General features: G+C 40.6%; 1 protein-coding gene across 10 annotated transcripts in view; it reads right to left on the minus strand.

Moving 5' to 3' along the window:
* SVIL (supervillin) overlaps window positions 1-20029 on the minus strand; it is a 134294-nt gene that overhangs the window by 76517 nt on the left and 37748 nt on the right. The window contains exon 1 of one of the 10 annotated variants that reach the window (XM_050970667.1): window positions 19201-19243. The exons of the other annotated variants lie outside the window; for them this stretch is intronic. The gene's annotated coding sequence lies outside the window, so the exon portion shown is untranslated. Of the gene's footprint in view, window positions 1-19200; window positions 19244-20029 lie in introns of those variants that run through there. 10 annotated transcript variants of the gene reach the window in all.

The following is a 20029-nucleotide window of genomic DNA, read 5'->3' on the forward strand; positions in this document are numbered from 1 at the left end:
TATCAATAATGAATGCTGGAGGAAACTAAACAACACACAAGGAATGAGAAGAACTGCTGTGTGAGCATTAGACCTGATAAGAGTTTTAGGAAGAAGTCAGGATAGCTCTGAACTATGAAAATCAGTCACATTTCACAGACTTTCAGGCTGGGATGAGAGAAAAGCTAGAGCAAACTGCTTTGCTAGAGGAAATGGCTTCACCTGCTCATTTCAAATCTCTCTGAATACAGACTGACAAATTCAAAGCACCAGGGGAACACTACTTCTGCTTTTGGTTAAAAAGGAGAATCTCAATAAATTTAGGCACATCTGGAAGGGAACACTCTGATACCCTCACAGGTGATTGCTTATTTGTCACCAGTTAATTTATTTTGTGTAACTGCACATGAGCAAAGGCTTTCCCATGCTTTTATGCTTTCATTGTTTTAATTTCAAATGGGAGATAATGTTACACTTGACTTTTCTCCATTTTAACACTCCCATTTTTATCTTTGCTCCTAGACATTATGAATTCTAAGGCTTCAGGAAGGAATTTTGGAAATACAGCATTATCTCCTCCCCTGTGCTATAAAGATGGGGAAAAAGGTAGAATTAACATTTTTTTTAAATCTGTATTTTGAATATTTTAAATGCAAAAGGTGGTAGGGAAGTTACCCACATGAAGAAACCTGGCTTTTTCACTGCTCAGGACAAAGCACAGTTACTGTAGTCAGTTCAACCTCACTGGTGCAGAGCTAGAGAGTAAAATTCTCATTGAACTTTTCAAGAACAGGCCAGAAAAGCAATTTCAGCTTTTCAAAATCTGTACATGCATAGCAAAGGTGATGCTGAAAGAGCAGAATAATGGCTCATGTAAGACCTCTGCTTAAATCAAGGCTGAAAAATACTTTCCACACTCAGTGCCTCAAAAAGGCCACCTCCTTCAGTGACCTTACAAGAATCAGCTGCCACCCCAGCTCTGGTCACAGGAGAGGAAACACATCCACCATGTAATCACCAGTTATGTGCTGCAGGCACACATTCACTGAGAAGACAGATGGGGTTTCAGTGAGGTAATGGGCAGTGTTCTTCCCCTGGTCTACAGATGGTCAGCTCAAGCTCGAAAGTAAAACATCATGACTTTGTTGAAATGAAGTGAGCAGAGAAAACAGCCTACAAATGAAAGAACAAGGGCAGTTCCTTGGGGAGCCAAGAGGTTTGTTACAGTTCAGGTTCCCAGAGCCACCTCATGAGCATACAGGGAACAGCCCCCAGGGCTGGTGCAATATTGATGCCTGTGTGATGGCTGAAGAGAAGTGCTCAGTCACACCCCAGCTTTTACTGACACATGGAGAAGCTCAGCTGCAGTTGTTCCAAATTTCCTCTTCCTAACACTAGAACAACCATTCCCAGCTCTACTCCTTTTAGTCTCCCAGCTCTCATCTTTGTCAATCCCACACTTCTGATTTTATTTCTGCTGCCTTCTGTGTACTTCCACCTTCTTCCTCTACACCATACTATGGGTAATCCCCCTGCATTTCATTCTTCAGTGTTTCCAAATGTACTTCCACTTCTTCCCTGGCTCTTCTGCTCTCACTATTCAAAAAAGAATAGTGAGAGCAGAAGAGCTCCCATTAGCGACTCAGTCTCCTCACTGGCCCTCTTAACCCACTTTATTTCACCTCCTGCAAAAACCCAGCCATTTTTTGAGAAGGGTTTTGTTTTCCTTCTCCAGGAGATTTCAGTAAAGGTCTGTCCAACGTAGCACACTTTATTAGGAGAGAACTGATCACAGGAAACTAAGGAGCTGTTCTAGTGAGAGGTGAACCAACTGCAGTGCACAGAGCTTAACTTCAGCAGCACACTGTGGAGCAGCCAATAAGCAGAAGGTCACAGTGTAAACATGCTGATACTCTTGGACATTTTTTTCTTGCAGGTAAATTCCCTTCATCAGTCAACTTGTTTGTCCCATGAATAGCATCAAAGGAATGCTGCACTGTTTCAAGAGAGGCACTAAGCATGTGTAATGGAAAGAGACATCCTTTAAAAAAGAGAAAAGACAGGCAGCTTGAACAAATTAAGAGTTGGAAAGAAAGGACTGCCTTGATGTCTTCATGGCCATTGGTTGTTACAGCAATACACCAACAGCCAGTTACAGAAAGGGTGCTGGACTAGATCCTTGCAAGGCAAAGAAAAAATACCTTGCCTTGCAAGGTATTTGCCTAAAAGTGAGGCAAAATCCCTGCTGAGGAATAGTGTATAACCATCAAAATCACAGACAAGCACAGTACAATGTCTCCTAGCACAGTGGGACACAGCCCTGTGCCAGGTGATGCTACAGAATGCTCAGTCCCAAGGACCTCAGGAGGGGCTGCAAACCCCAGCAGGGAAATGGGGTATGTTCTGCAGTAAGGCTTCTCTCTGCCACCACACCACACTGTCTCCAAACCCAGGACCTTGCAGCTCTCAGGGGAAATGAGACATTGCAAGCCTTGGGGAATTTGGGGTACAGGGACCCTAGGAAGCTCCATTGTTAAATGCCCCATCATCCTCCCATGCACCCTAAAGGCTGGGCCCACAGTTTGAGATTCAAGCAAGGAAAGGCAGCCATTCATGAGCCTCAGTACCTTGACAGAGCATGTACTGGATAGACCCACATGAAATTCACACACTGAATTTATTGTCAGCACAAGTCCTGCCCACAGAGTCTACAGAAAGGCATTCTTATGGCATGAAGACAGTCCTTCCTACACCAGGGGGGCCTCTGGGAGCCATGTGGGAACTCACTTCAGCCTACCAGCACTACTGGCATATTTACTATTAAGTTCTATATCTACATTCCATACAAAGGATGTTGAAGTGCAAGCAAGATGCTTGTTTTCCTCACTGTCTTTCTATACCTGGCCTGACTTGTAAGTGCTAATGAAAAAACTGAATAAAATACAGCAGTAGAAGAGTTAAGTAATCCAGCAGCTATCTATCCAGTCCAGTAATCCAGTCCAACTGCACTACAAATTTAACAATTTGTAGTGCAGTTGAGCATACACGTAGATTGCTTTGACTTAAAAAAAATCATGTTCATAAATAGTCAAGTAAACAAAAAGAAAAAAAAAAAGACTCAGTGAAGGCTACATTTTAGGGCAGTCAGACTGTCTTGTAAAGATACTGTTTGCCAATGGCTGTAAGTCAAACTGCAGCAGTATTTCAGACTGCCATGGAAAGTATGCCTGCATTAAAACCCAGCACAAGAAACTTTAAATTCCTGACAGCATGTGGCCATGCATGAGATCACTGTGAAAAGCTGCAACATTTTCTTGAGCTCTTTATTTTTGTTTCCTGAGAAGTTTTAAGCCAGAATCAGCAGTTTATACTCAAAGTCTAGATGTAAAGTCAGCACAGGCTGGACTAAGTCCAGGAGTTGCATTAGTTTGCAATATACAGGAAAAGAACAAAATCCTATCCAAGGAGATCCAGAGCATTAGAAAGCTATTTAATGAAGGCTGAACAAAACTAGAGCACTGCTCTAGTGAGGGCACTATATAGGGATTTCACTGGGATACCATAATTTCATTTTTATAGTCAAATTCTCACTTTCTGCCCTCAAGGGTATGTGTGCATATGTGTGAAAGTATCCTATTAAACAATTTGGCATATGTAAGTTCTCAACTGGTTCCTTTTCTGAGAGCTTTTTTTGGCTAAGTAGTAATATCATTATTTCTTGCAAGTCATTATGAAGAGCAGAGAGTGAGCATCCAGTTTCTGGTATTTCAAGGGTCTGTGGGTACATAAAATACACCTGCATAGAAACTGGGTTTTACAGGAAGAAATGTTTTGTTGGTTGGGTTTTTTTAGATTTTTTTTCATCTATTGACTATTAGAATATTTTAAGTGAGAATAAACATACAAGTCACCTATTCTGTCATTTTGTTTTGCAATCAGAATGCAAAGAACAGCAGAAGTCAGGTAACTTGGTAAATAATCTCAAAAAATTACTTCTGAAAACAGAAGGGCAGGGAGGAGAAAAAGGAGTAAACTGAGGGATGCCAAGTTGAATCAGCTCTAGGAATGCCAGAAATCTACATTTAGTGTGGACTGCTCTCATGTTTTGTTTCAGAAGTTTTTTCTCTGTGGAAGTCATACTGTTAGTTATGTTTCTTTTTTGAATCAGTGAAGCAAATGACTGAGTGTGTTCCAGATCACTACTTTGTGGAAAATACCTTAATGGGAACATCCAATAGCAAACATTGTTAAATACTGTAACAAATTTATCCTTCACTACACAAATATAAAACTAACATTGTATTTCTCTTTTCTTATCTACAGGGCTTAAGTGCTTCTGTTCATTGACTCATTTTTCCTCTTTAATATCCTCTGTCATCAGAAAAACAAACAAATGTGGGCTCCATACAGAATTTTTCAGTTTTTAAATTTGGAGACTGCAGCAGGCCTTTTGCTTCCTTTCAGTTATCCTCATAAAGAGAAAGGAGTTGGGAAAAAATATCACTGAACAGATTAGGGCTACAATTGAGTTGGAAGAATATACAGTTAACCCATTTCTATCCACTGAAATAATTAACCCATCAAGTGTTATGCCAGCTAATTCTCTCTCGTTCCAAGCACAAGTATTATTAATTAATCAGGATGGAGTCCTATAAATACTCATATTTCAACTTTATAGAGCATTCTGGCTACCTCTGCCATAAATAAAAGCTACTTCCACAGCATTCAGGCAGTATGTGAAGCCTCTATCTGTTAGAACTGAGCCATCACACTCCATTAAACTCCAGCCAGAATACAGATTTTCTGTAACTTGTTCCACACCACATATCAGTCTAATACTGCTACTCCTTTTTGGTTAAGTATTAAAACAACATATTAGTTTTAGCTTCCAATATTTCCTTTCCTATGAACTTGCTATAGAGAGGCCATACTCAGTACCACCCATCCCTGGAGACCAGTGTAAGGGTGATCTGGTGTCCAGTGCAGGTGTTCAGGACATTTCCTGAGACTCATAAGACAGGTTACTAAAGCACTGTCAATATTGCTAAAGTGGTAGTGGTAGAGGGCATTTACAGCTAATTACAGGTAAATTCTTGACAAATTTGAGAGCAAACCACAAAAACCTCCAACGCTAGCCATGTGACCAAAGAGTTCTATGACTCCAGTACCTCACAGAAGAGATATTTCAACATCCTTTAATCTTTAAAAGTTTTAAACTACCTTCAAGTAAGCCAAGGCACAGCTATGCCATATCCTACATCAAGGATCATGGAAGATGCTGCAGTCTCTCCCACTTGCTCTGTAACTGCTCCCAATACCTGATAACATTTTTCAGTTTGCTGGTTCAGCAGGTTGGAGGAAGCTGTCTTCTGGCAGAGAAAGACAAATGCTAGTACAGCTATACCCTTTCCTGGCAAGTAATTTATCTGAATTAGATTAAGCTTTTCTGACCTCCTCCACCTACCCAGAGCTTGGGTTAAATTCCAGGGTTACCTATCCAGCCCCTGCTGCACAAACGGGACACAGCTGAGTAAACAGCTCTGCCCTCCCAACACACAGCAGAGGGACCAAGAAAAATGAACAGCCTGGCTCCTGGGACTCCTGACACCACTACAACAGCATCAATCGCTTTGACCATCATAACTGATACTGAAAGTCAGTCTAGCATGATAAAGGCAGATACTGTAACTTTAAAATGCACACAGAGGTTAATTTAAAGAGCATTTGTACAGAGAGCCCATTAAACATAACTAAGAAGTCAGATGAGCAACCGAGAAGATTGTGACTTCTACTTGAACATATTTAATCTGTCATTGCCTTAACTATAATATTTATCAATTTAGGATACAGCACTACAGAAAAATATTGAAAAACTTTTTCTAAAGAGTACCAAGTAGCCCTCCTCTGCTCTCCACAGTGTACAGTTCAATACATACTGACAGTGAGTGCATCATCAGATCTGTACTGAAACCACATTGATAACACAACCTAATTCAAATCTTAGAAGCAGCACATTGCCAACTCTGACAGCAGCACAAGTAAAGCATCTGTTATTCTACAAAGCCTTGAAACGTATTTTTTTAAACATTTCAACTCTGGATTTGGCTTCTGCTTGAGTAAAAGAATAGATTTTTAAAAAGCTCACTAGCATTCAGGACTTTTTGTTAGAATAGATTCAATCAGATTTAAGAAGTAAATACTTTGTGCTTAAAAAAACCAATAAACAATAGAGGTTTAGTTGTTGGGGTTTTTTTCTTTCAGCCATTATCTCTACAAATATGAACTTGGTGTTAAGTAACTTCTTAAGTCAGCAGTGTAGGCTAAGGATGGCAACCAAATGACAAAGAATGCCTGAAATGAAATTTGTCTGATAAAGTTCCTTTAGGTAAAACCAACTATTTGTCTACAAATGACTGATGTGGCAGTCATGATTCTCAAAAATCCTACGAAATCAAAACCTTACAAAGAGAGGACAAAGAACTAAAATTTCCTATCCCCAAAATACTAAGAACAGTCATGAGCTCATCAGGTACTGGTTTTATAGCCTCCCCCTGTTTAACAGGCTGTGAAGTCCTTATCTCTTTCTGCAGTATAACAATCATCTTCCCACCCTCCCTCCTCCCCTGAAGGAATATCATACCAGCTAGCTCCTCTTTGGCAGTTCAATGCATGTCTGGTTAAACAGAGCAGTTTTTCATAACTTCTGTTTAACCTTGAAATCTGCTGCTTCTATTTCAGACCTGATGAAGTGCTCGTGTGCTTGCAAGCTTGGCTCATTTTTTCCCCCCATACCAGCTGGTCTAATAAATTACCTCTTCTTAACAACCTCATGTTAGCTATGTCCTTAGATCATACACAGCTAAACACTATTATGTCACTTCAAACTTGTGTTAAACCATGATAAAGAGTACTGCTGGCATAGAAATAATAAAAAACCCAAAATTACTCAAGCTACTACCTTGCATTACAGGTAGTCATTCACCTTGCCCACTCCTCACATAGATGAGGAAAGGATCACTTTTAATTGGTTGCCAGGAACATGAGCATTTTCTGTTTAAGCTGCTCTAAATGTATAACAAAACATATAGACTGGGCATTTTAGTAAGTTTGAGGTGACTCCAGGCCTGATGGTTAGGTTCCCTGTCTGCCACAGAGAATGAGTTTAAAATACACAGTTTGCATGATTTAAATTTTAAAGCAACTTTTTTGCCTAATTTGAGAAAGGAGAGGGGGTGGGGAAGGAGCATTTTGTTGCAGAAAAATCACCTCTTTTCAATCCACGGGTAAAAAGTCCTTTCTTTAAGGTCTGGCAGTTGGAGGCTTAACTCCCGTTTCAGACATGCCTTTATTTGGAAACAATGCAGGAGCAGGCAAGGCAGGGCTTTTTCAGAGATGCTGCCTGGCCACAGGCAAGCTAACAACAGCTTGGCAAAATGACAGGCAGCTCTGCACAATCAATACAGCCATGTGCTCCTTGAACAAAAAAAAAAAAAAAAACAAGAGTGGAGTTTATGGTTTGAAAAAGCAAACAAACAAAAAACCCCTTTGTAATTGCTTATTAACCATTAAAGGAGAGAGGTCACACCAGAGCTCCATACAAATCCCACAAGGATGAGGCTCACCCAGCTGCACTCCTGGACACGTATTGCCTGGAGCTCAGTGCTGTCCTCAGGACTGCAGTGTACCTGCTCTGGAGCACAAGCAGCAGCTCCACTGCAGATGCCACAGCCCTGCCAGGCACAGGCAGAGCTGGCCATGAACAGGAGCTGGCTGAAGTGCTGACAAAGGACTCGATGTAGAACTCCAACTGCACACCATCCATGTACCAAAATGCAGGAACTTGGGGCAGCTCCCACACGGGTGCTGGCACTCAGCTGTTCCCAGCAATACCTGCAAGATGGCTCCTTGAGATCACATCCCCCTTCTTCCCACAGACAGGGAGAAGAGACTATTTTTACACAGCCGCTGACCACTTTGACAAAAATAAATGGAAGGAAAACTTGAGGCCAGCCATCTTCCTGATACTCCTCTCTCCCAGGGACCTCGGGAATATTAGAGGCAGAGAAGACCAAGGGAGAAGAGCAAACCCCAAGAATTTCATGAAATAACCTGACCTCAAGTGAAAGATCACCATCTGCCTTTTCTTTCTCAACCCTGCTTTCTCTCACTCCAAGAAAAAACTCAGCTAGAAAAGCTGACATATCTTCAGAAATTTTTCTTTTTCTTTTGGAAAAAGAGACTCCATCAAGCTCCATTCAGGTTTTCTTCCCTACTTTCTTCCTCCCTAGTATTGCCAAGGTCAGATACAGGAGCCATACAAAAAGGCATGAAAGCAAAACAGAAAGAAGAGGTATCTATTTAAAGGTACTTTCATCCTCTTTAGAAAAAAACCACCTTTTTCTTCCAGAAGTTAAAGTTCACACTCTGCACAATCTTTAGCTTGCGGTTTTCCCTACACTCCTGAAGCATTGGCTCAGTGCTGTTGAACGGAGGAAAAATTATCCACTTCACTGGTGCTGGGTGGCCCACCACCACACTAAGCCAGCCTCTCACTTCCAACCTCTCTAGACCACAGTGTTCACAGAGACATCTGGCTTTTAAGATATGAACCACTCATATCCATCCTCTGATGGATGGTCGATATGAGAAAGAAGGGGAAATACTTATTGATATATTACTTTGCTAAGGAAAAGCTTAGCTTTCCAACTAACATGGTTTTCCTTTCCAGTGGACAGATTTGTGATGAAGGTTTGGCATCTGTTCACTCCTTCCTCTGTGACAAGTAACTTTCCTGTCTCCTGCATGGATGCAATCAGCACAGCTTTGGCTGCCAGCATGTGACATCCAAAAGCCTTTCACACACAACAGTCCTGAGCTTTGTTTTCTACCATAAAAAACATCTTGCAGATGTATATTTTTATTTTCCCACCTGATCTTATGTGTAGAGGCCATGCTTGTTAAAGCATCTTTAGTAAGCAGGATGAAGGTGGGCAGGACCCAGTTTCTGTGGCACAAACCCCTTTTGAAGCAAAAGGACTCAAGACTGAGCAGTGTGGAAGACCTCATGCTTAATCACACAAACTGCAGCATCAGGCAAGTGATAAATATGCTTTCCTCTCAGAGCATTCTGAAGGCCTCTGTCAAAAAGGCAGCCTGTATTTTACACCCAAAAGCAGACACTGCCTCTTTAGTCACCCTACAATAAGGGCTGCTGAAAGCTGAGGTTAAGAAATGATTTACCTTCTCTCAAGATTGCATCATATCTCACTAGACATTACCAATTTCCTGTTGCACTCCCAGAACTGATAAAAGTTCTTGGAAGTATTATTTCTGATAAAATGCATTTCAAAATGTAAGACTTTTTTCATATTCGTGGTCACAAAGCATCTCTATCAGACTTACTGACTGCTGAAGAGTTGCCTCTTAAGAAGAAAGATTTCAATTTCAAAGCAAGTCAGAATGATTTTCTAAATTATCCTAAACTTTCAGAATCAATTTAACCTGTTTTGAGATTCACAGTTGTTTTCAGGCCTTTTGCTTGGATTTAAGAACTGCTTCATCAATGTTTGTTTCGGGTGTTTCTTGACCAAGCCAAATTAACTAGTTTGGTTTAGATTTTAACTTTATACAACATCAAAAAAAAAAAAAAAAATTACAAGAATTATTTTCTTCCTCTTCCTTCTATGGATTGTGCTAGTAAAAGTGTCCTGCGGCATAAATTTTGAGTTGAGAAACACAGTAATGAGTTCTTCCTTTTCACTCTTTCTATTTAATAAAGGAAATATTATTTGAAGTGGAACAATAACAATAATTTCAGTAAGATCCTACCATTTAGAGACTTAACCTCCTGATTCCAGGGTAGCTATAATTATGTTCAGTAGTTTTGCCCATTGCACTACTGCAATACCATAGAAAGAGCCACAGAATATTCTGAGTTGCAAATGATGCTCAAGAATCATCAAATCTGCATGGCCCACATGGGGTATGAACCCACAACCATGGCTATCAGCCCCATGCTCTAACCAAGTGAGCTAATAAATATGAAGGATTGGGATTGGCATTTCTCTTAGAGTTTTAATCAATGCTGTCAAAAAATGCAGTAGCAACTGATTGCTGCCTTGAGTAAGTAAAGGTAGTGAAGTATTAGTATTCCCTGTAATAAGGCTCATGAACACTACAGATTGCATATAACAATTGGCAACTTTCAACAGAGCCACCACAGCAGAGCAGCCCAACCCTGCAGGGCAATTTATGACAAGTGAATGAGTCAGAAACTAAAATCAATTCAGTGACAAAAATAAGTTCAAAAGACAAACAGCAACTCAACCCCTAGAAGCTGATTTATTTCCACAGTAGCTGGATGTAAATACTTCCTCTTCCTTGCGCTGCTAGACTTTCAATTCAAGGAATATATTAAGGGATTGAGAACCTACATCCAACACTGTGGCTCCCTCTGATTGTTGTATTGTGTTAAAACTATTGTGAGAGTATGTTCAACCTAGTTAGCCAAGAACTTTACCCCCTCTATAATTAACTCTGGAATCTGACATCATCATGCCCTCAAGGTTCTCTTTAAATTTTAATAGCCTGGTTTATGAATATTCATTTGCCAGCATTACACTTCCCGGGATTTATGAAAACCCAGTGGGTTGTCAGTATTCAAAGATGTTCTATTACTTCTGCTTTTTCCTTAGCACATTTATTGCAAGCCAGAAAGTGCATCAAGGCTGCAGTTGATCCAACCATCTGGGTCAATTCATAGAGATTAAGTGGCACAGCAGACACCTAGTGCTGCTGCTCAGGGTGCCCATTAATCCCTCCAGTGGACATGATGCTTCTTCCCAGGCCTCATCAGTTCTAGGCTATAAAAACGGTTTCTCCCTTATCTCCTCCTGTTTCTCTCCTCCTGCATGCCACTGCAATTACAAGCCAAGCACACAACAGCCAGCCCTTCAAAGGTTGCTCCTATGTAAGAGAACAGTTGCCCAAACCACAGAGTTTATCAGATGTGTACAGGCAATTATTCCCCATAGTGAGCAAGTGCTACAGCACAGATGGAGCTGGCACACTGCAACAGCTAAATAAAGTTTGTGACACTTTGGTCCACTACCAAGAGGCATAAACATTTCTTCTGTATCACAAGTTGTAATTTGTTTGACAGTTTTTTTGTGTTTTCCAAATTGTGACAGTGCTGAAGTTTTAGGCCACTGGCTTGGACATTACTGTATGTCACAGACATGTGAACCAATCATCCCCAGATGTGAAGCATTTCCAGTCCTAAAAGGAGAGCTCAATAAAAGTTCACAATGCAGGTAGATCAAAAGCTCTTATGAATCTGAATAGCACAACAAATATTTAGAGTACAGCTTGTAAGGAATGGGAAATTCAAGGCTACATTTAATGCATTTAACCAGGTGTATTAAGCCAGAAGCTTCCTCCTAATTGTTATTCAAACTGTAAAGCAAAACTAGAAAGCCAAATAGTGTGATTTCTCCTATGTATTCCTTAGCTACATTTCTCCTTTGTCAGCAAAGAGGCAGCTCAGCAAAGCTCAGAACTACTTTTGTCATTTCCCGACAAAACAAATTTAGTTAGAACTTTCTGAAGTTATTGTCAAGCCTTACCTTACAACAATTTATGCAATTATGTGATTTTCCCCTCAGCACCACTGCTTCAGAACAAACAAGGTAAGAGGTTTGATCTGTCATAAATGAACATTCCAAGCTTCTGTTTTCTGTTTCTGCTCGAAATATTTACAGAACAATGAAAAGCTCTAAATTTGGAAGAGTCACTTCCAACAGCACCATTTGGCAAATGCAATATTTAAGGGCATCCCCAAAGAGAACCTCTAGATTATTCAGCAGGAAAAAAAGAGAAATGTAAATAAAGAATAACAAGTAATAAAAAGGATATAATTCCTGAAGGGAAAGGGAGGAGAAATTAGAGAACAGCAACTGAAACAGTGAAGAAAAAAGGTCAGAAGTCCTGAAGGATGTAATCATGATCCTATTTTAAAAAGGGAAAGGCTAAAATTGTGACTGATACAATGGCCTATGGGCCAATCCAGAAAGTCTGAAGTACCATAAATAAAATGGCTTTGTAGAACATCATCACCTGATGCTTCCTCTAGCTCCCAGGTCACAGCTTTGGCCAGAGACTGCTTTGGGAAGGCTACTGAGAATTCTCACCAGTGTCCAGGGGAAGCTCTGCACTGCAAGCAGTCCTGGACACTGGGCAGGGCACAGCAAGCACAATCCCTGTGGATGAATTACACTATTTCTGCTTGGCTTCTGGAGAGAAACCAGCTTATTTGGACTTGTTTTTCAGCTTCCTAGCCTTCTTTGGGGAGGGAATAATTTATGCTATGTCTTCAGAACACAAAGACCTATTGTCAAAGTCACAAGCTGCCTGTTTGCCCTAACCAGGAGAGATCCTTTGTGGTGCAGGGGAAAGGGGAACCTTTCACTTTTATGGGATTTCCCTTAGAAGCAGAATGGGGTTTTTTAACTATTATGATAATTTTAAAAAGCAATGGAAGTTTAAAATAATTTACTTCAAGAATCTGACCCAAAAGCTTGATTGTTGCTTTGCTAAGAGCTCCAAAAGTAGGTGAAAAAAATCCAAACCGAGTCTGGCCTGAAAAATTCTTACAGCACCATCAACCCCTTTATTTATTTCTTTTTAGTGGCTTGCCAGTTAAATCTCTAGCCTGCAATCAAATCAGGTTTGGGTAGCTGTTAACCCTTAAAGCTGAACAGCTGCAACACCTTGCAGGTGGTTTTAAGAAAGACTTTTAGCTACAAAGAAAAACATGATGGGCTGGATAAAGCTGAATGCCCAATTTTTTTTTGGCACTCAATACTCTTGTAGGACAGACAGCTACGTTGGCCAGCTTCCGGATCCTGAATTGTGTACATATTTCCAAACATTTTGAGCCTTGTGTCTGCCTTGCTGGACCACCCACAGGGAGTACAGCTTGATGGCCATGGGAACAGTACCACCAACTGCATTGTTTTTTACTGAACTCTACTGAATACAGTTCAGCTCCAGCGAGCTGACTAAATTACTCCTCTCTGGAGGAAGATCCACACATGTCTGCACAGCAGGAGATGCAGTGAGGCATCCTTTTGCAGGCAGAAGGGCACATCTCAGCTCTATAGGCTTCCATGGCTAGGTTTTGCCCACCAGTTTAGCAACATGCAAGGGACACACTTGTGTTAAGCACTTTCACACTTGTGAAAGTGCTTAACACAAAAATCTGTGCTCGTGGAAGCAACACAGACACCAGAAAACATCATGGTAATTCAACTAATTGCTACATGTCACAAGAGAGAAGCAATTCAGAAGTGTTAATCAGCCTGAAGCTCGTTTGAACTCAAACCATTCTTTAGACTCTGCAGTAGAGCAGCAGGCTGTGTTTTACAGACTGAGTCAGAGATACGGATAAGGAGTGAAACACCCCCAGGTACCTGATAAGGCATTGCCAGGGCACAGGTCATGGAAGTGAAACCATGCTGAGAAGGAGTCATTTACACCTCCTAGGGTGTAATCCCATGATGCAATATTTAGATTAAATCTTAGACTATTATCCCAGCATATCAACCCTGTCTGCTCCCAGCAGAGGTGTCTGAAGATCCTGTTTAAACTAGCTCATTTATCCAATCAAGACAGAAGAAACAAAAACATGAGAGAGAGCTCCTCTTGTGACTCTTGGGCATGGTGCTGTGCAGGGCCAGGAGCTGGACTCAATGATCCTTGTAGGACCCTTCTAACTCAGCTTATTCTGATTCTTTAAGTGCTTCCCTTGAAGATACCTCTACCTTTCCATCTCAATGCCTGGTCCCTAATCCTTGATCTCTCAACTCCTGCTTCTCTCTTCCCTGTCTTGCCAAAGTCTTGCACAGGGAGCAAGTGGTCTGCTGTGGAAGGCTACTCATGACACCAGGAAGTACAAGAGAGTGAGCCAAACAATTATTGATTTATCTGAAGCATTTGCTGAGAGTTTTATGTGTGGAGTCACTTCTTTCCTGACAATTGACTTCTATGGAGTTGTGCTGTCATGACATTTCACTGTCTGCATTCAATCCCTCACAGGCACTTGAAGTCACTTATAAAATGCTACTCAATTACTGGGCCCTAAGTTTCAACCAAAAATATTTGTACATTTAATATTTCATTACAAATGTGCTGCTTTTGTGCTGGCTTTAATTAAGATTAAAGCCAGCACAGAAGTACTTGTACTTGTGATATCAAATATAATTTTTTCATAGTTGCAATTCAAAACTATGCATAAACTATTTTACTTATACCTATTTTTATTTAAGTCCAAACAAGCCAGCACAGGCAGTATATGAGCTCCGGTCATTCAAGAAAAGAGTTTACATGTATCTCAAACCAAAGGTGCAAAACTAAATAACTTCAAACTTAAGTCCTCATGCAGAAGCATTACACAGAGGCAAGTAGATTGTGGGCAGTTTTAATATTGGGCTAGAAGACACAGCAGTACACTTGGTACAAGAATCAATACAGTGTCTTAAAATAAAGCAGAAGTTCTCTTTTGCATAAGAATATTAGCCCAAAACTGGCACAACACATTTTGCTACATGTCTTGCCAACATTTGCTTAAGCCTCAAAATCAAGCAAACAGGCTGTCACGAGCACAGTAGGACAGACCTCACCTCACAAACATTTAAATGTTGACATCCCACCTGATGAGGGGAAAGCAAAGCACTGAGGAACCTCACAGAGCTCACAGGCCCTCCAGTTTTTATCTCTTCTCTTGCCATCTCACCCAAGCCAGCACTGTGCTCCCTCCTCACCTGTCCTGCATGCTCACTCCCACACTGAACAACCCTTTTCAAAGCCTGACTCTTCCTCTGCTGCTGATTCAGCCCCCACACTGACACAGCCATGGTCAGCAGGTCTGAGCAACCCAGAGGACTTGAGAGAAGTGGAAAAAACTTCTGACAGAGCAGTTTCCTGATCTGTGGCCATGTATTCAACTCATGCTATTGGAGAGAATGGTTCCAGAGCAAATTGGGAATGGAAAGGCAAGTGGGAAGGATTCCTAAATTGGTATTTAAAGCAAGGTTGCTACTTCCATTATTCCTATCTCCCAATCCAAACCATCAGCTGCCTAAAGTAGTCAGACAAACAAAATTGGTAACTCTGGCCTTAAACAAAAATTGAGGAGATCTCATTATGAAGCTTACCCACCTGAAGCCTCAATCCACTTCAAGACAGCCCTAAGCACTAGTCTATAGGCAAATGAATAGCAAGGCCACTCCTGGCCTCTCTGGTTTAAAGCAGGGCAGCTACAAAGAACACAAAGTCTCAGAGATGATTTTATGTTTTCTTTCCTGCAATTAGTAATTGCTACAAGCCCCAACTAATATGTCTGGAACACATTAGTTACTCAGAGAACAAAATGTTGGACAGAAGTGTTGATGCTATGTTTTCTCCTTTGACTTAACACTTACAAATCCTTATAGCCAGCAAATATACGTAGTCCAAACAGCCAGAAACACGATTAACACCAGAAAATCTAGGCCTCTATGACTCACTCTGAGTAAGTGCCAGGATGGATCATTTTCCTTTGCCCACCTAAACATAGCTCTTACATATAAAGGGTTCTGACTTCATCTAATGACTGAACAGCAAAGGCTGCCAGCCTCTGATCGGAAGAGAAATGCCAAACATTTGCATATACAGGAGCTTTTTTTTAACTTCACAGCTCTTTCAGTTCCTTTCAGAGCTCTCTGATCTGAACACTTATCTCTTATCTGACACACAATGCTGTAAATGAGCATGCAATAGTTAAATCTGTCCTTTTGAGCTCTGATGTACTTCAAGACAACTATTTCTTGGCTACTTTTTACAACAATTTAACCTAGACAAGTTTTCTACATCCTAAACATGCCATTCCCACCACTGCAAGATCTCCATCTGGACAGGTCATTCTCCAGATGCACACAACAATCAGGAGCCCTGATGAAGGCTTGGTGTAGATTCCCACACTCCAACCCTGCTGGCACCAGCTCTGAGCCTGCCTCAGAGCTGCACCACTCACAGCTGCTCAGGGCAGCAACATGTTTGTGTCTGTTTGCTCTTTAGAGATGTGTACATACACCTATCTACCTGCCTGATCCCCACTCCTCCAAAATCCTTGGCAGATGCCAAGGATAGATTTATATGTCATTTCATGAAATGCACCTTTGTCAACATATGTGGTCAGTTCAATTAGTCCCTATTGCTCCAAATAAGCCAAAAGACCCTTATCCTTTCTAGAAATGTCAACAAGAGGGGAAAGAAAAAATAAAAGTTGTCCACACAGCAAATACAAACAATTTTTGCAAACAGATGTTTTTTCCCAAGTGTTTGGGTACAAAACTACTGTAGTCAGTTGAAACACAATTCTAGAGGATTGCTATGTAAGCAGAATTGACCACAAGAAAACTTCTAATGGTTTTGTACATTCTCAGTACAGTTGGTTGACTTAAAATGCAATGTTGATTTTTTTGCAGAGCTACAGTTTCCAGTAATTCCACAAACAAACTCACAATGCATTTTGACAATGTCAAAACTGCATTGTCACAATTACATTTGCAGCATACCTTTACATATCTGTGTACTGATAAACAGAGTATTTTAGTACACAGAGCTCTATAACCAAAACATATCCTGTGCTATTTTAAAGCTTAGTTTAAGGAAAGGAATTATAAGAAATATGGGAAACTTCAACCTGAGAATTTGGTTTTTAAATCTGAAATACAGCCTTTAAAGACCTGAGTTAATTCTACAGGTATGAAATTAAGTTTCCCATTCTAAAACTCAACCTTCATCTATAAATGTGAAGTTTCCTTACTTGCCAAGCCAATCCTTACTATCCAATCAGAATGAAAGGATGGGGGCTCAGCTGTGATTTCAAAGTGTACAATTGTGTGCAACTCACACAGCTTTGGCTGAGTGCAACTCAGGGAGCTGGCATATCTCTTTAGTTTGAAACAGGTTAGTAAAAACTAACTCTAGGGCATGCAGTAAGCTTCATTTGCCTCAGCTTCAAGTTGCTTGGAATTACCAACACGAAAGCCTTGAGCCTGCTTTTCAAATTATTTATATGCTCTGGATATCTGACTACAATAAGAAGTATCTCAGTCAAGGTTAGCTTTACTCACCACAAAAAATAGCTGCTTCTTTTCACAATGAAGAGGTAAAAAAGTGAAACCCAGTGCTGCTGGAGCAACAACTGTGTTGGTTGTTCAGCTCCAGTTGCCCGTGTTAAAACATCTGGCAGGTTTTCTTTATGGGAACTGAAGGCAGGCAGGTGTTACAGTGACTGACACCAAAGCCAAGTAAACCCAGGGCTCAACTCCCAGACCTAACTTGTGGCTGCAGGGTTAGCCTTACCCAACCCTAGACACCTCTGGAATGCCAACAGCTGCCTGGAATGCTGCTTTCAGTAGGATTTCCCTTCGTTTTCAGGGCCAGTTGCCACTTAATGGAAAATGACATTGACATACTGTCCATTTTTCACTCTAATATAAACAGTTGGGGCAATTATTTTCTAAGAGTTAAAGAGTTATTCTAGCTGTCTCTGAGGCTTAACTGGGCTTCTTGTCAGAAAGGGCGAGACTGAAAAAGTCACATGTGAAGCACATATGACTTGCATATTCTCTAGATCATTTGGTGCAACTGTTTTGAAACAGTGATCCACAGTCCTTCATCTTTCCACAGAGAGCTGATGGGAGACAATGCTACCTTTGTTTTATTTTAGGGAATAGACAGTAATTTTGTCTAAATCTAAGGCTGATAGAACAGAGCAAGAATGAAATCCTGCACATCTTTGCTGACTGCCAAGAGTTTTACAGGTATAAGCCACAAGGAGCACATTTGGCAGTCATTAACTCCCCAGAAATATCATTTACTTCTTACAGTACTTTGGCACACAATCTCTGGACTAACACCTGAATGCAGTCCCTTTGTAACAGACACTGGTAACAGCATGGCATTTTTTGGTGTCAAACAGCTCAGTTCTGGCAGGAAATTGCACACTTCCTTCCTAATGGTCTGATGGAGGCTCAAGTTGCTTTAGAAATTTATATGGCCTTAAATACGACGCTTGATGTCCAAGTTCCTTGTGAGGATTTTTCTGTGTACATGAAGAGAGAGACATGGAAAGCCAAATAATTTTAATCTGGGTCTTTGAAAACTGACTTCGCTTTTTTTTTTTTTTTTTAACTCCAAAACCCGGCATCATTAGAGCAAAGAGAGACCATTCCATCAACTAAATCCAAATAAATCACCAAAGAGTTAATGCATAATTGCTGTACCCTCTCTTCTGAAAGGCTCCCTTCAACACACCACCACGTGAACCAGTGACATCAGAAGCATTTTTACCACCAGTTACCCAATGCATTCTTATCTGCTTAAGGCAGACTCCAAGTAGGACATGTTTTGCTCATTAAAAATCACGACCTTCCAATGTGTCCATTAACTCTCAAGTGTCCAGTTGGGAATACAGCAAAAGGAGGGAATTGACAAGGTGAGACCATGGTGCACACTACTTTCTTTGCAAGCTCACTGTTCCCCTGCAGTAACCAAATGGAGGCTTCTCCATGCAGAAGACAGAAGGTTTTGCATTCAGCAAGAAAAACACTCTGCAGACTGCAAGGCCTCTGCCTGGTCAATAATCTCAGCCACCCTGTTCCTGCAGACTATGCCACAGCTTTTGCCTCCTGAAAATTACTGTGAAATTTCCATCCACAACAGCCAACACATTGGAGAGCCCAACATGAACCCAAACATGAACCCAAACAATGGCAATTTAAACTAAATAAGCTTGTGCAATTTTCTCCTCTGTTCATTATGTTAAAGGTTTCATAGACACCTGATCTAGTGAACATTTTACTTTCTAAGAAAGTAAAATGACAATGCTGCATTTAAAAAGCCCCAAAACCACAAACCACAAATTCCACACATTCTTAATCACCTTTTGCATAAACAAATGTACTAAACTACATACAGCTTTCAAACCACTTCATCAGCATAGAGACAAGAGAAACCTCAGCTCATACTGTGTTGTAACGTGTAAGACAGACACTTTCCCAACAGAAATCTGGCTAAAGACTCCAGTGACCTGCCTAAATGTCTTGGTCACAAGTGGCTCACCTCCACCCTCTCTGAGCCTACCTGGACTCACTGTGAAGGAGCAATGTGCACTACCTTTTTCATTTTCCTCTACTAGACAGTTCTGGGGAGTTCCATGTAGACTTACAGTGTAATCTTTCTTCTCTGCATAAAAAAGTAAACATGGCATAGTTAGAGACAGATTAAAACTGCTTTATGTTCCCCTTACCTTTATCCCATAAAAAGTATCAAATACAAAGAATTTAGTGAAGAAATGTCAGTCCTGCTGAATAAAGCTCAGAGAAAATCTGAAATCCTCCTTCCTACTGGAAATTTTTTTGCCAAAAATGTCATTTAGCAATGCAATCAAGACAAAACAACATGGGAGAGGCAGAATTAACTTTTAAATTGTGATTGGGAAGGAAATTTACCGGCTCTAACAAGTTTAAACCTTTGCTGCACAAAGAGAAGCTGATATTGTTACTTTTCATCAATCAAAATGTTTCCTTCATTCCACCCTTAGTGAGCTTAAGTTTTAAATGCAGGTTAAGAGCTACTGCACACTCTGTGTTATCTAACTTCCATATCTGAAGTCTCTGTGGTCTGTTTTAAGACTTTATGGCATAGACACTTTCTAGCAGGTTTACAGGAACACAACAGGCATACTAAAATGGTGGAGCAATTTACAGCAACTTTAAAATATAATTAGGAAAGGAAAAGAAAATCAGACCATATAAAAAAGGATGCATATTAAAAATACTCATTTTAGTGGAAGCAATGTAAAAACATTTAAAACTCAGTACCAGACTGAAGCACATATCTGTTATACAATACAAAAATTAAGAAGATGTCTGAAGGAGTATTTTTAACTGGCAGTTTCTTCCTAACCCTCACTGCTTCTGCAGGTAGAAGGATTCAATCTCCT

This window comes from Serinus canaria, chromosome 2, assembly GCF_022539315.1.
Source record: "Serinus canaria isolate serCan28SL12 chromosome 2, serCan2020, whole genome shotgun sequence".
NCBI classification, from domain to species: Eukaryota; Metazoa; Chordata; class Aves; order Passeriformes; family Fringillidae; genus Serinus; species Serinus canaria.